The sequence below is a fragment of the Drosophila innubila genome, chromosome X, assembly GCF_004354385.1.
Source record: "Drosophila innubila isolate TH190305 chromosome X, UK_Dinn_1.0, whole genome shotgun sequence".
Lineage (NCBI taxonomy): Eukaryota > Metazoa > Arthropoda > Insecta > Diptera > Drosophilidae > Drosophila > Drosophila innubila.
Window position 1 is genome coordinate 27055499 of NC_047626.1, and position 12661 is coordinate 27068159.

At 34.8% G+C, this 12661-nt stretch overlaps 2 protein-coding genes across 2 annotated transcripts in view; both read right to left on the reverse strand.

Annotated features, from left to right (window-relative positions):
* Positions 1 to 12661, reverse strand: part of LOC117794035 (eye-specific diacylglycerol kinase-like) — a 139183-nt gene that overhangs the window by 112412 nt on the left and 14110 nt on the right. The gene's annotated exons all lie outside the window — the stretch shown is intronic.
* Positions 1 to 12661, reverse strand: part of LOC117794012 — a 59532-nt gene that overhangs the window by 1153 nt on the left and 45718 nt on the right. The window lies entirely within an intron of this gene.

Consider the following 12661-nt stretch of genomic DNA (forward strand, 5'->3'; position numbering starts at 1 on the left):
AAAGCCGACTTAAAAAAGTATTCTAACAGTTTGGTTAAGATATCTCAAAAAACAAAAAACTCTTTCATATTTTTAACCGATCGGTCCTATGAAAGCTATATGATACAAGTCAATCAATTTGAACGAACTTCGGCCAGGATGGACATAACCAAGTTAAATGCATATTCTATTAGTTTGATTAAGATATCTCAAAAAACAAAAAAAATTTTCATACTAAGACTTAATATTCGATTGAGCGTCTCTTTTGCAGCTTTATGATCTAGTGGGCTGATTTTAACCAAATTATTTCAGGATGTATAATACCAGCCCAGATGCATATTCTATCAGTTTGGTTCTGATATCTCAAAAAACTTTTTCATAATAAAAATTCATTTTCCATGTATCGTTCCTATGGCAGCTATATGATATAGTGGTCCGAACCAAAAATAAAAACAAACTTGATCTGCCTATGGTATCCAGGAACCTATATACCAAGGTTCTCTTGCTCTTATGGTTTCTGAGATCGACGCGTTCAAACATACGGATAGACAGACGGATAGACAGACGAACAGACGGACGGACAGACAGACGAACAGGCAGACGGACATGGCTCAATCGACTCGTCTTTTGATCCTGATCAAGAATGTATATACTTTGGGTGGTCTGCCTTCTTCTGCCTGTTACATACATTCTGCCAATCACATTATACCCTGTTTTGCCCATTTTCAATTCGCTCAGGGTATAAAAAATGCAGAAAAACTAAAAAAAATAAGCAGACAACTGGGCGGAAAAGTCTGCACAACAATTGCTCAAGTTGCAAAGCCTCTTAAGCTCTTGCAAGTGTATTTATTTGTTTTGTTTTTTGCATATTTTCTACGTCGTAGTTTACTAATTCAATATAAAACTTAGCTAAAAGTTTATTCACTTGTCTAATGATTCAAGTGCCATCAAAGGGATTAAGATAATGTACGTGCATAGCGAATGTGGTAGAAGCTAGATAGATAATGGGGAACAAATGATAGCTTTAGCGTGTTAGCTGAGATTAGACCTCATTGCCGTGACAGGAATTTCAATATACAGTCGAACTTCCCTAACTCGAACTTCTACAACTCCAATTTTCCAATTTTGAGTGTCAATAGCGTTTACTGAGCAAATTACAAACAACTTTGCTTCCTTAACTCGAACTTCCATAAGTCGAATTTCTACATAACTCGAACAATAATATTGGCACGTGCTTCTGTAAGTCGAATTTTTCGGGAAAATCACCAATAAATTGCATTTAATTTTGTTTTTAAGAATAATAGAAAATGTAAAAGTTATAGTGAAGTAAGAGTGAAAGCAATTTGAAGTGTATGAATTTTAGTAACTAATTTCTGATTTTTGAAGATTTGCTTAACTTAGTTTCTGATATTTTTTTATGTTAATTTGTAAGCCCTACAAGATAAAAAAAAAATTAAAAAGATCACAACTTAACATAAATGAATTTGTAGTTTCTGTTTTTAAAGTCTTGCTGTAAAAACTAGAAATAAAATATTTCGAAACGCACTTAAAAGGCAACCATTATCATGTCATATACACAATGAACATGTTATTTCTTAAGGCTGCAGTCGAAGACTACGTGACTTTCTGCACTTGTGTTGTTGCGAGCCGCAAGAAGAAAGCATCGTATCTGCTTGATTTATGATGTGATTTTCACATTTGCAAAGAATATGTTGGTGTCTTGGTTGGTCCTTGAAAAATTGAGATAGAGTAACTTTCTCAACTACTTCCCAGCCGACTCAAGTGTCGAACTACACTTAAATAAGTGATGCACGCAGTGGGAATGCAAAACTAGAAAACTGAGTAGTAGATTTGTGAAAGAAGCTAGAAGTTATACTCGTATTCACAGAAAAATTTGGGTCAATTTAGACGCCTAGCGAGCGTCATTTGCACTAAAAAAGTATGCAACACAATTGGCACGGCTAAGAACTTTTCTCAATTGGCAGCAGCAGCTGAATGCAGTTAAAGACGCTGCTAATTGCAGTCGGCCAAAAACACATTTACTTGCAAATAATTGCGAGTATTTAAGGGAAGTGAAGCACAATTTTCAAGTTGACTGCAGCAGTAGCTGTTACCAAGGGTTAAGTCCCAAGCCTGCTGTAAGTTGGCTTTTATCGGGTGAATGCGCTTTTTGACCTACTCATGCTCCGACTTGGTACTTGGCACGTAGCAGTCGTTGCTGTTGTTGTTCTTGGCAGGTCCCAGGTACGGGTAAAACAAGTTGAAGTGCGCTTCGACGTATGCACAATAATCCAAACGTACGCCACATTTCCGGCTGCTAAAATCCATTTCAATCATTGATGATTAAACAGCCATCAGCTGCGCTAAGCGTTGCTTCCGTACCCCAATCTCAATCTTCTCCTCCTTCTCAACGCTGCTCTTCTGCTCTTCTTGATGCTGATGATGATGAGTTTTCGACATTCTTCTGTCAGTAGGCAGTAAATTTATTTTGGTTGCTACATTAAAAATTAAACAGTGCGGCAATTTTGCGAGCGTACTCGTATCCTGCCTCCCTTTTGTATTTACTTTAATATCAAATCAAAGCTCTCTCTCTCTCTCTCTCTCTCTCTCTGTTTCTCTCTCTGTTTAGCACACATTTTTGGGCTGGATTTTTAATAATTTTCATTAAGCGCACAGCCGACAGCAGACACACACTTCATATACATACAAGATATATATATATATATATATATTTATATATTATAAGAAAGTCTCTGGCTTCTGGCTGTTTGCTGTCTGTCGCCCTTTACACATTTTGTACACTTCGTTTGTAGCTTATTGCATAGTTTAAGGCGTCATCTGCCCCCACACATACACACATACAAACACACAAACACACAAACGCACAGAAATAAAAACAGACAAGAAATGTATGCAAAGGCAAATGAAATGCACAACAAGAAAAGACAACAGAAAATAAAGCAACAAAAAAACCCCACTGAAACCTGTATATGCTTTCTTTGATTTGCTTTAATAAACCAGTGAATAAACGCAAATAAAATTTAGTCTTATCTTTCTGATCCACAAGAGCAATACAATTTGTTATATTTATAGCTGATAAACGTAATTTTAAATTTAAAAAATTGAAAAATAAGTTTCAATACTTCAGGTAATACATATTACAAAAGAGCACGTGCAATTTTAAAGGAAAACTGAAAACCCCAAGAAATATTAAAATGCTTACACAAAATTCATTCAAGCGTTAAGTGCCTGGCAGTCAAAAAGAGAGAAGCATAGAGCAATAACGTATAAACATATGAAAAATTATATATGCACATTACAACGCAGATTTGCCACTTGACACAGCAGGCAACATTTTGTTGTAGCACAGTGAAGTGAATTGAAGTGAAGTGAAGTGAAGGCAGTTTTGCCAGAAATGCTCTATAAATAATTTACGCTGTTGAGCCAAAAGTGACGGGCGAAAAGTGAGAAATTGAAGAATATTCACTATAGTTTTTGCACTCATGACAGAGCAGCTCAAAACCAAAAGGTAAAGCTGCCTAGCATGATGTTGATGATGTTGATGCTGATGCTGATGTTGTTGTTGATGTCTTGGCAAAAGGCGCCTAATCCCCATATGAGTTGTTAACAACGTATTAAGAAGATTTCACTTAAGTAGCGCACAAAAGACTAAAGACGCTAAAGACTCAGCTAAGGCCAAATGTTAATAATGCGCTGCTAAACACACACACACACACACACACACAGTGTATGTGTGAGCACAATGGACTGGGCAAATATATGCCAAAAAAAAGTAGGCAACACTTTTTGTGTTCCTTGTTTTGTTTTGCCGCGTAATAAAATGAGTTTCAAATTGGCCATAAAAGCGAAAGGCAGCAGCAGGCGGACAGCATGTGTACTACAATAATAGCAGCAACAACTTTCTACAACTGCAAAGCACAAAAACAACAACTTTCGAAGTCAAAGTCACTATACGAGCTACCAAATTCAATGCGAAACTTTAATACTCTTGCAATACACCTAACTAAAAACGCAGTACACATGGTAAATTAAAACACAAACATAAAAAATCAATATTGCCTATAAAGTACTCATTCATAGTATTTTATTGGCCAAATATCTAGAGAATTAAAGTGCTTTAAATGCTTTAAAATATCTTAATCAAATGCTTAATCAAACTTTCAGGAATAATCCATCAACTTAAATTGAAATTTCCACCGACTTAAGAATAGAAATCAGTTCAAATTTGAAATCCTTAATACATTTTTTGAAATGAATTTCTTATCTTAAATTTCTTTCTTATGCCGACTTCGCTAACAGAATTACACAGTGAATTTCATTATTGTAGTTTGGGACTTATTTTATAAGACTACAATTTGGTTAGTGTATTGTAACATAAATGTTTTTGATTATACCCTTTGTCTTATTTCTCACTTCCGTGAAACACAACAAAAAATTATATAAATAAAGAAAGTGAAAAAAAAAAAAAAAAATATTGTGCATACATGACATGACATGAGACAGCATATTCATAAATGAGTTTCTGCTGCTGTATGTGGGTAAGTGTGTGTGTGTGTGAGTGTATGTGAGGTAGTGTGCGAGTGAGTGTGAATGCGTGTTTATTTACGCATAAAGTGAGTGCTACTTGGGCGTGGTTCAAATGCTGCCTCGTGAATCAGAGTCTGTCAGACATTTAGGCAGTCGAGCAACGAGCCATTTATATGAGTACTTGTTTTCATATGAATGAGTACTCATACGCAGCCCGTTCCACAATATTTGTGTGCGACTGTATGTGTTTCTTTTTTTTTTTTTAAATTGAACGCCCAAAATGCTGAGTGGGCAAATTTTCGGCATGATTTAACACTTAATTAGCTAAATTTTGACTTGAGTGCCGCTCACATCATTGTCTACATCATGCGATCGAACCCAGCGCTGTAACACGCGTCGTATGCGTAATGTACATAAACATTATAATCAACGCAAAGACCATATACTACAAGCCAAGTATAAAAATGGCAATATCCGTCGCAGCTGCATATGAATTATTTAACGCGCAACATTTCAACCAAAAGATTTGCCTTTGCCAAAAGCCACAGCTTTTAAGGATATTCCATGTGTCGCATGAAGCTTTTGGAGACGCTGAATGACTTCACACACCAAGATACATTAAATTGCTCATACACATGTGTGTATGAAAGTTTTAACTGTGTGTGACCAGCAGATGTTCTTTGATTAACACGTAAATTCTTGACTTCTTTCTTGTCACGCCTTTAATTGGTCTTAAACGCCGTTTGTATAAGTTTTCCCACAATCTTCAAACAAATTTTAAATTGAAATTTCAGCCATAATTAAATAATGTTGTGATAGATAAAAGATATATACATGACATAATTGGTAAGCACTCAACTTTTGTCAATGTCTTTGATATCATATATGCTTTCTTTCGTCGAAAGATAGAGTAACCTACATTGAAATGAAAGTATTTCGCAGATTTTTTTCTTTTTATTCTAAAGTTTAAGGCGTCACAAACAAAATGGTTTTATTAAATACCAAAGTTATTTAAGAAAACATTCGTTTAAAGATCGCTATTTAAATATATTAAAGTCGAGCACTCTCAATACTCTGTATTTCAAGTTATTTTTTTTACATTTTCCATATTGTTTTTCCATTGTAATCGAATGCAAATCGTCGTTTTCCATTTTCCCTTAGTGAGTGCTCGCTAATTGTTAATGCATTTTGGTTTTATCAGCTACATGTGCTACAGGAGGGCAGCTTAAAGGCTTTCTTGGTCATCTCACGGTAGTTTCTCTTTTACCATGCGAATCTACATCGGTGTGTGCCTCTGTGTGTGTGTACAATAATTAAATGCAAAAAAATTTGTGCAATACTGATGTGCAACGGAAATGAAAAACATAAAACGGATATGCCAAACAGCCATCATAAAATGTAATGCAGCAAGTGTGCATTAAAACCTGCCATCACACAATCTCCTCCCTCCTATAATCCCGTATTTCCACTCCGTTGCCAACTCGACACTTTCTATATCGTTCAGGTTCTTCAGAATCTTTAAATTCCTTTCGCTCACATTTCATGTTGTTGTCTTTAGGGGAAAATGTACTTATGATTAGCAACTGCTTTGAGTCATGCACTTGACCTAAGAGGCTCGTGTTCAGCGCTCACTCTAATTAGCCTAGCATTTGAAATTTGCATTTAACTTTGCCGACGTCTTTAGGGGGAAGCCAAATGTGAGGGGTGGCTTGTCTGCATATCTAAACGAATGCCAGAATATTGCTTATTTATAATATGCTCTGCACATATTTTGTCATACTTTCTACCATACGCATACCAACAAACATACAATACACAAAAAGTATACACAAATACAAACGTACATACGTACACAAAATAAATAATTTCATTTGACTTGCAAATGTGGGCAAGAGTGAGGCACGAGCTGAGCTGAGCTGAGTTAAGTTAAACTGAATAGCTCGCAATATCGCAACTGAGGCAGCTACAATAACAAAAACAACAATAACAGTAGCGTTGTCATAACGCCAACAACCAGCGGCAACCGAGAGCTAGAACAACAACAACTATGAGTAAAGCAAACAACGCCAACAATGAAGCTAACAAAATGGCAACAACGGCGATAGCAGTAAAACGTCGGCGGGAAAATGTAAGAGTAAAACGCAACAAGAACAACATAAACAATATATTTACAATGAAATATATGTCGAATAAATATTATGTTCTGCGATATAAATAGAATTCATTTATAAAATTTTTTATTTATTTTTAAACCTATCATTTATAAATACAAGATATTTTATTAGATCGGGTAACTTGCATTAAACTTAACACATACGTACGTTGGGCGCCGAAATATGCAAGCCCCTTTATATGTTCAACACATTGGCAAAATAATATCATAACAATCAATAGTGTCCAAGAGTTACTTATTATTATTCAAAAGCCGGAAATAAAACCAGAACCGGAACCGAACCTAGCCGTTTCACTTTTAGTACCGGAACCGTAACCGAAATAAATTCTTTTTCAAGAACCGAAAGCCTAAACATTTCTACCGATCCGGCTCGGTAAATTGTCTTTATAATTCTTTATTTTCCATATAGGTATATGTATAATACATTTATAATTTTGCTTTTTCAAAACTGGACAGATTTTCAATCGAAATTTCAGTTTGATATTTTTTGAAATTATTCTATATTCAAATTTATGCACGAGGTCCGCTCTTGTGTTTTTAAAAAAAAACAAGATTTTAAATCTCAAGTGTCAACTTTTTATTAACTTCTTATAACTAATTCTTATTAAATTTTTTTAATTAGTTGAAAAAAACACTTAAAGAATTTACAATTTCAAAAAAAAATTGATTTGTTGTACCGGCACGTACTGGTACGTTAAGGATAAAACCGAAATATAACCTTTTACCGATATGGTTGTTTTGGGATGTACAGGAATCGAAACTGGGACCAATATTTGTTGCGGCTTGATTCCCTGGATATCCATTTGCTCAATATAAAAAAAAAAAATTAATGAAACTTAAACACACAATCGATTTCTTCTTATAAATATAGCCTGTTACTTGAGCTGACGTTAGGTCTTAGCAACCACATTTTTTGCATAGTTTTTATTCAGCTTTTTTGTCAGAACACACCATAGGGATTTTAGCAGTCATTCAAGCATTCCAGCAAACCAACGTCTAATGGCATTTCTTTATACTTTCACTTTTTATCTCCCTCTCTCTTTGTGTCGGCAACACGCTTCAAGCGTAGTGTTAAATCTTGCCATTTCTAGTTGACACGGCCTAAAAATAGTCGGCAAGAAAAACGTAGGCTTGCATTGACCTTATAAATATTAAATGCGTTCAACCTCTATCTGCACTAACCGAGCATACCTCTTTGTTATACTCTCGTACAGAATATAAAATCATGATTAACTATGCTTACGTACAAAAACCAACCGACCAAGCAATATCATCATTACATAAAAAAAATATTCGACTGCCCCAGTAACGCCAGCGGACTATGGCCCCAAAAGCCGCAAGCATTTAATGCATTTTCAATATATATTCATTAAAAATTAATTATCGTTCGAATCGAGCACTGTTTTAATGTCCTTTTAATTTGATATTCAGATCCGCGGGGCAATGCAAGTGCCTCCTGTGTGGGAGGGGCAATTGGCAGTTTACGACACACGTCCTGTTTACGTTTAATATACTTTTAATGTAATTAACGCAACACACAAAAACAAAAAAAAAAAAAAACAAAAAATACAAAATACAAAATGAACCTTTCAAGGCATCTCTGACCTTGGCGACAAAGATCTGCAACTTGTGTGCAGTGTAATGGAAAGAGGAAAAAAGCGCGCGTTTCATTTCATGCTTAGCACTCGCAGAGCTTTTAATTAGTTGCCACGCTGCGTGCGAACAGCAACTTTTAATGATGTGCAACAATGTAAATCTAACCACGCCTCAATTCTCATTCCCTTCTACTACCTATCGAATTGCCTACATTTCGCTGACCAAGAAGGTGGCCTAACTGCAGAAAGAATACCGCCTGAAAGCAATTGCATCCTTAAGCAAATAAGTCGCTCAAGTTGACAGATGCAAGCAAGCAAAGGACATGCAACGGATGACGCCAGCTAAAGGCAACAGCGGCAGCAGCAGAAGCTGAGGCAGCAATGCGATGAGGCGACTGACAGCCCAGCGACAAACAGACATGGAGACAGACTAGGCAGACAGCAACATGACAAAGAGACAACAAAGACAGCAAACATGGACAACAAAACAGTTGCAAGTGGGCGGCGTGCTTCTGTGTTTCTGAGCAACATCTCAAAAATTTAATAATCTGCACATTTATTATTTTTTTTTTTATAACGCAAATATCTTAAATTCGCGACTATAAATAACTTGAAATTTAATTTGATTTGAGTCCCACAATGTCTAAGTTGCTTACAAAATTGTACATAATAACCTAAAATTTAATTTCAATCAGCATCCAAATTTGAAAACTAATTTGACGTAAGACAAAACATTAACAAAGTGCAACTGTTACAAATGTTGAGCGCCACAAAGTTACCGAGTAGCTTACAAATTGTTATTATAGTCTGTATTCTGAATAAATTTTGGTGTAAATGGAATATAAATGTTAAGTAGGCCATGTTGCATGTGTTAGTTAAAGTGCAACACAGATGTTGCTGCTGTGGGAGCTGCCGGCAAGGTTCAGGTTGTCATCGTTGCTCAACATTCGTCAGCGTCAACTTTACGGCGACATTCGTCATCGTCGTCGTTGTAGTCGTCCTTCCAGTCCAGAGCTGTTCATCGTTCTGATTCCGTCGTTCTGTCGTTTGTTGCCTATCGTTCGTTGTCTGTTGTCCCTTGTCTTCAGACCGTCGTTCATCTCTCTGCTAAGCGTCATATTTGCGGCTCAAGTGCAGCACTTTGTTATTTTTAGCATTGTCCTTGTTATTGTCCTGGTTAACGTTTAAGCCACACTCTCGCAATGTATTTATTGCTGCCGTCCGCCCAAACTGATGATGCAAATATATTTATAACAATCGCAATATGTGTGACCATTTACCATTTACCATTACCTCTCTTCCCTCATTCACATTGCAGAAACTAAGTACTTAATATGTTAGGTATTGCATTTGAATCTGTTTATCTTCTGATGTCAGCGATTAACAGTAAGCCTGAGGCTTAACTGCAATCGTCTGGCACTCGGAGACATCAACAACAACTTGAACAACAACACCCAATAGCAATAGCAATTATGTTGTAGAGTGTACAATTGCTTGCACGCCTGCTGCGCATTTGCAAAGTCGCTGCACAGGCAAGGACAAAAACAATCAAACCCAAAGGGTTAAGGATAACACTTTTCGTATTTACATTAAATGCTATTAACTCAATTTAATTTTAAACTTATGTTTAAATAGATTGATGAAGAAATTGCAATGGTAATTAAATAACCAAAGGCAGCTCAAGTTGCAATCATGTAGCTTGAAAGTAAATTTACTAAACACAACAAAACAACAAGTTCTTTGATTAAAACCCAAGAAGTGAACTACTGAAATAAAATACCTAATTAAGAATGTATTAGAAATAAAGTATGTATGCTAACCTAAAATTCGTAGATTTGATACAAAATTTATAAGTAAATGTTTAATGTTATTTGCAAATACAACATTAACCATAAGATTGCGCACATTTGTAGTCTCTCTCATCATGCCAATCGCAATTCTAATACCAATTCTCAAACAGCCCATTCCAATTGCCATTTACATATATTCGAAACCTATTCCCATTTTCATTTTCATTCTCATCAATATCAACATCGTCATACACATTAGATTCGTTGCCACAGACAGCACGAACAGTCCCCATTACTTGCCCCATGCCACACAGCATCAAATACAAATTCATCATCCATCATCCTAGCCACAATTCATGCGATCTGTCTGCATTGTTTCGACTAAAAATAAAAAGCGCCCCATGCGATCTATAAGAGCAGAGGAAATAATCGAATCCCATCCGACCCAGACGATGGCATGTTTCGCATTTTCTATCTTATGTTATGTTTATCTACACTGAAAAAAAAACGACCAACATTTAAAATCTTAAAATAAGATTCTTTTAAGACCAAATTAATAAAACTAAGATAAATAATCTAAAAAATTTTAAAATCTTAGTATAAAAATAAAAATCTTATATTGTTAGGAGAGTATAAATATATATTATATATCATATTGTATAAAACAAATGGTGGCCCCGTGCGCTCTGGTTAGAGAAACCGCTTCAGTTGTGAAGCAGTAGGCGGCGGCTCGAATCCCACTCGTAACAAATTAATATAACATTTTTAAAATTACTTATAATAAAACAGAATAAAATGTATATAAATCAAAGTTAAAAAAAAAAAACAATTATAAATATAAGAAATAATTTTTATTTTTTATTTTAATTTTAAGAACATTTATTCCTAAAATAAGAACATGTTCTTATTTAAAGTGTTCTTAAAATAAAGATGTGTTCTCTTAATTTAAGAATTTTATGTTCTCTACGCATTTTTTAGAACAAAAATCTTAGTTCTGAGACCAAAATCTTGATTTTAGAAAATTTTTTTTATCAGTGTAGCTGCCCTCCACTCTCACCATTCCAACTGATGCTTCACATGTTTCGCCTAACATCCAATCACGTCACGATTAAGACACCTGGCGGCATTTTGGCGACCGTATTCACAATTCTCTTGCTATGGATTCAAGTTCAACACCAAACACACACTTTCACATGAGTTATTTCTTTTGTTTTTGTGATGTTACGTTGTTGTTGTTGTTGTAATGTTATGTTGATCTTCTTATATTTTTTGTCAGTTGTCTTGTTTTGGACTTATTAATATCGCAAGTTTGCAGGCAATTTTTTTCTGAAAACCATTTTTTCGTCATCCGCATTTTTGTGGCTATTTTTAGTGTATTGAAATATAATTGAAATATTTTTTAGGTTGAACAAAAGCAAAGCAAAATATTCCTAACATATATAAATATATAAATCAATCGAATATTGGAAATTTGGAGCAAGCAATTTCTTTTGAGCACACACATTTTATTGATATTTGTCACTGAAGCGTTTGTCGAGCCTTAATCGATGCAAAGTGAAAGAGAGAGAGAGAGCGAAAAGAAAAGAAAGAGACACACAGAGATAGATATAGAAAGAAGAAACATTTCATAAGCAGATTTATTGGATGTGTGAAGACTTAAGTCACACAATGCACCTTGGCTACAAATTAAAAAAAAACTTCTAGCTATTTCCAGCGAAACGTAGCATTGTTAAACTTAAGAACTAAGTATATGAACAGAATTCATATTATTTAAGTAATTTACATATGTGTTCATGACATTAAATGAAACTCTTTAATTAATTTAAATTTCTTCGGTTTTGAGCTTTCACTTGACGAAGTAAAATTAAAAGAAATACGAAAAAAGAATAGTATTACAATTATGTGACAAAAAACGCACATAAAATTTAAGAAATATATATAAACTATATACACAATACATTCAATAAATTCTACAACCAAAATCAAAACGTTAATACCTGCTAGTTTCTGACACAACATATTTACATATTAAATGTACTTTAATTCATTTAATGAATTACGATGGCAAAACTGTAAGCATATAAATTTCTTTTAGGTGCAAAAGGTTGCACTGATTCTGACAGTGAATAAACGAGAAGCATGTGTAACTAAGGATTTCGCCAGAAATCTTATGTGATTTTAGTGCAAACTAATATTTTGATTTATTTGAGCAATAATACTAGTTGAGATACTGAGATACGATTATGTAAATACAAATACAAAAATAAAACCTCAGTCAATGCTCGTGCACGTTTAATTGCAGAACTTTTAGTTTCGATGTCTTTGAGGCAAATCGACAAAGGAAATCTCGGGTTTCTTTTGGTGAATTGCTGGGGCGGATGCGGGCGTAATGGGGCGGGGCTGTCTGTTCATAAAATGTAATAAGCCTTGATAAATGGAATATTCTTGGATAAACACACATAAAATCCACAAATTAAATCTCAAATACATTCAAATTTATCTAAAAGCTCTTGCTTCCTGCGAAAGATGGGAGCTTAAATGTGTATCTACATATATGTGTGGGTATGACTTTTATG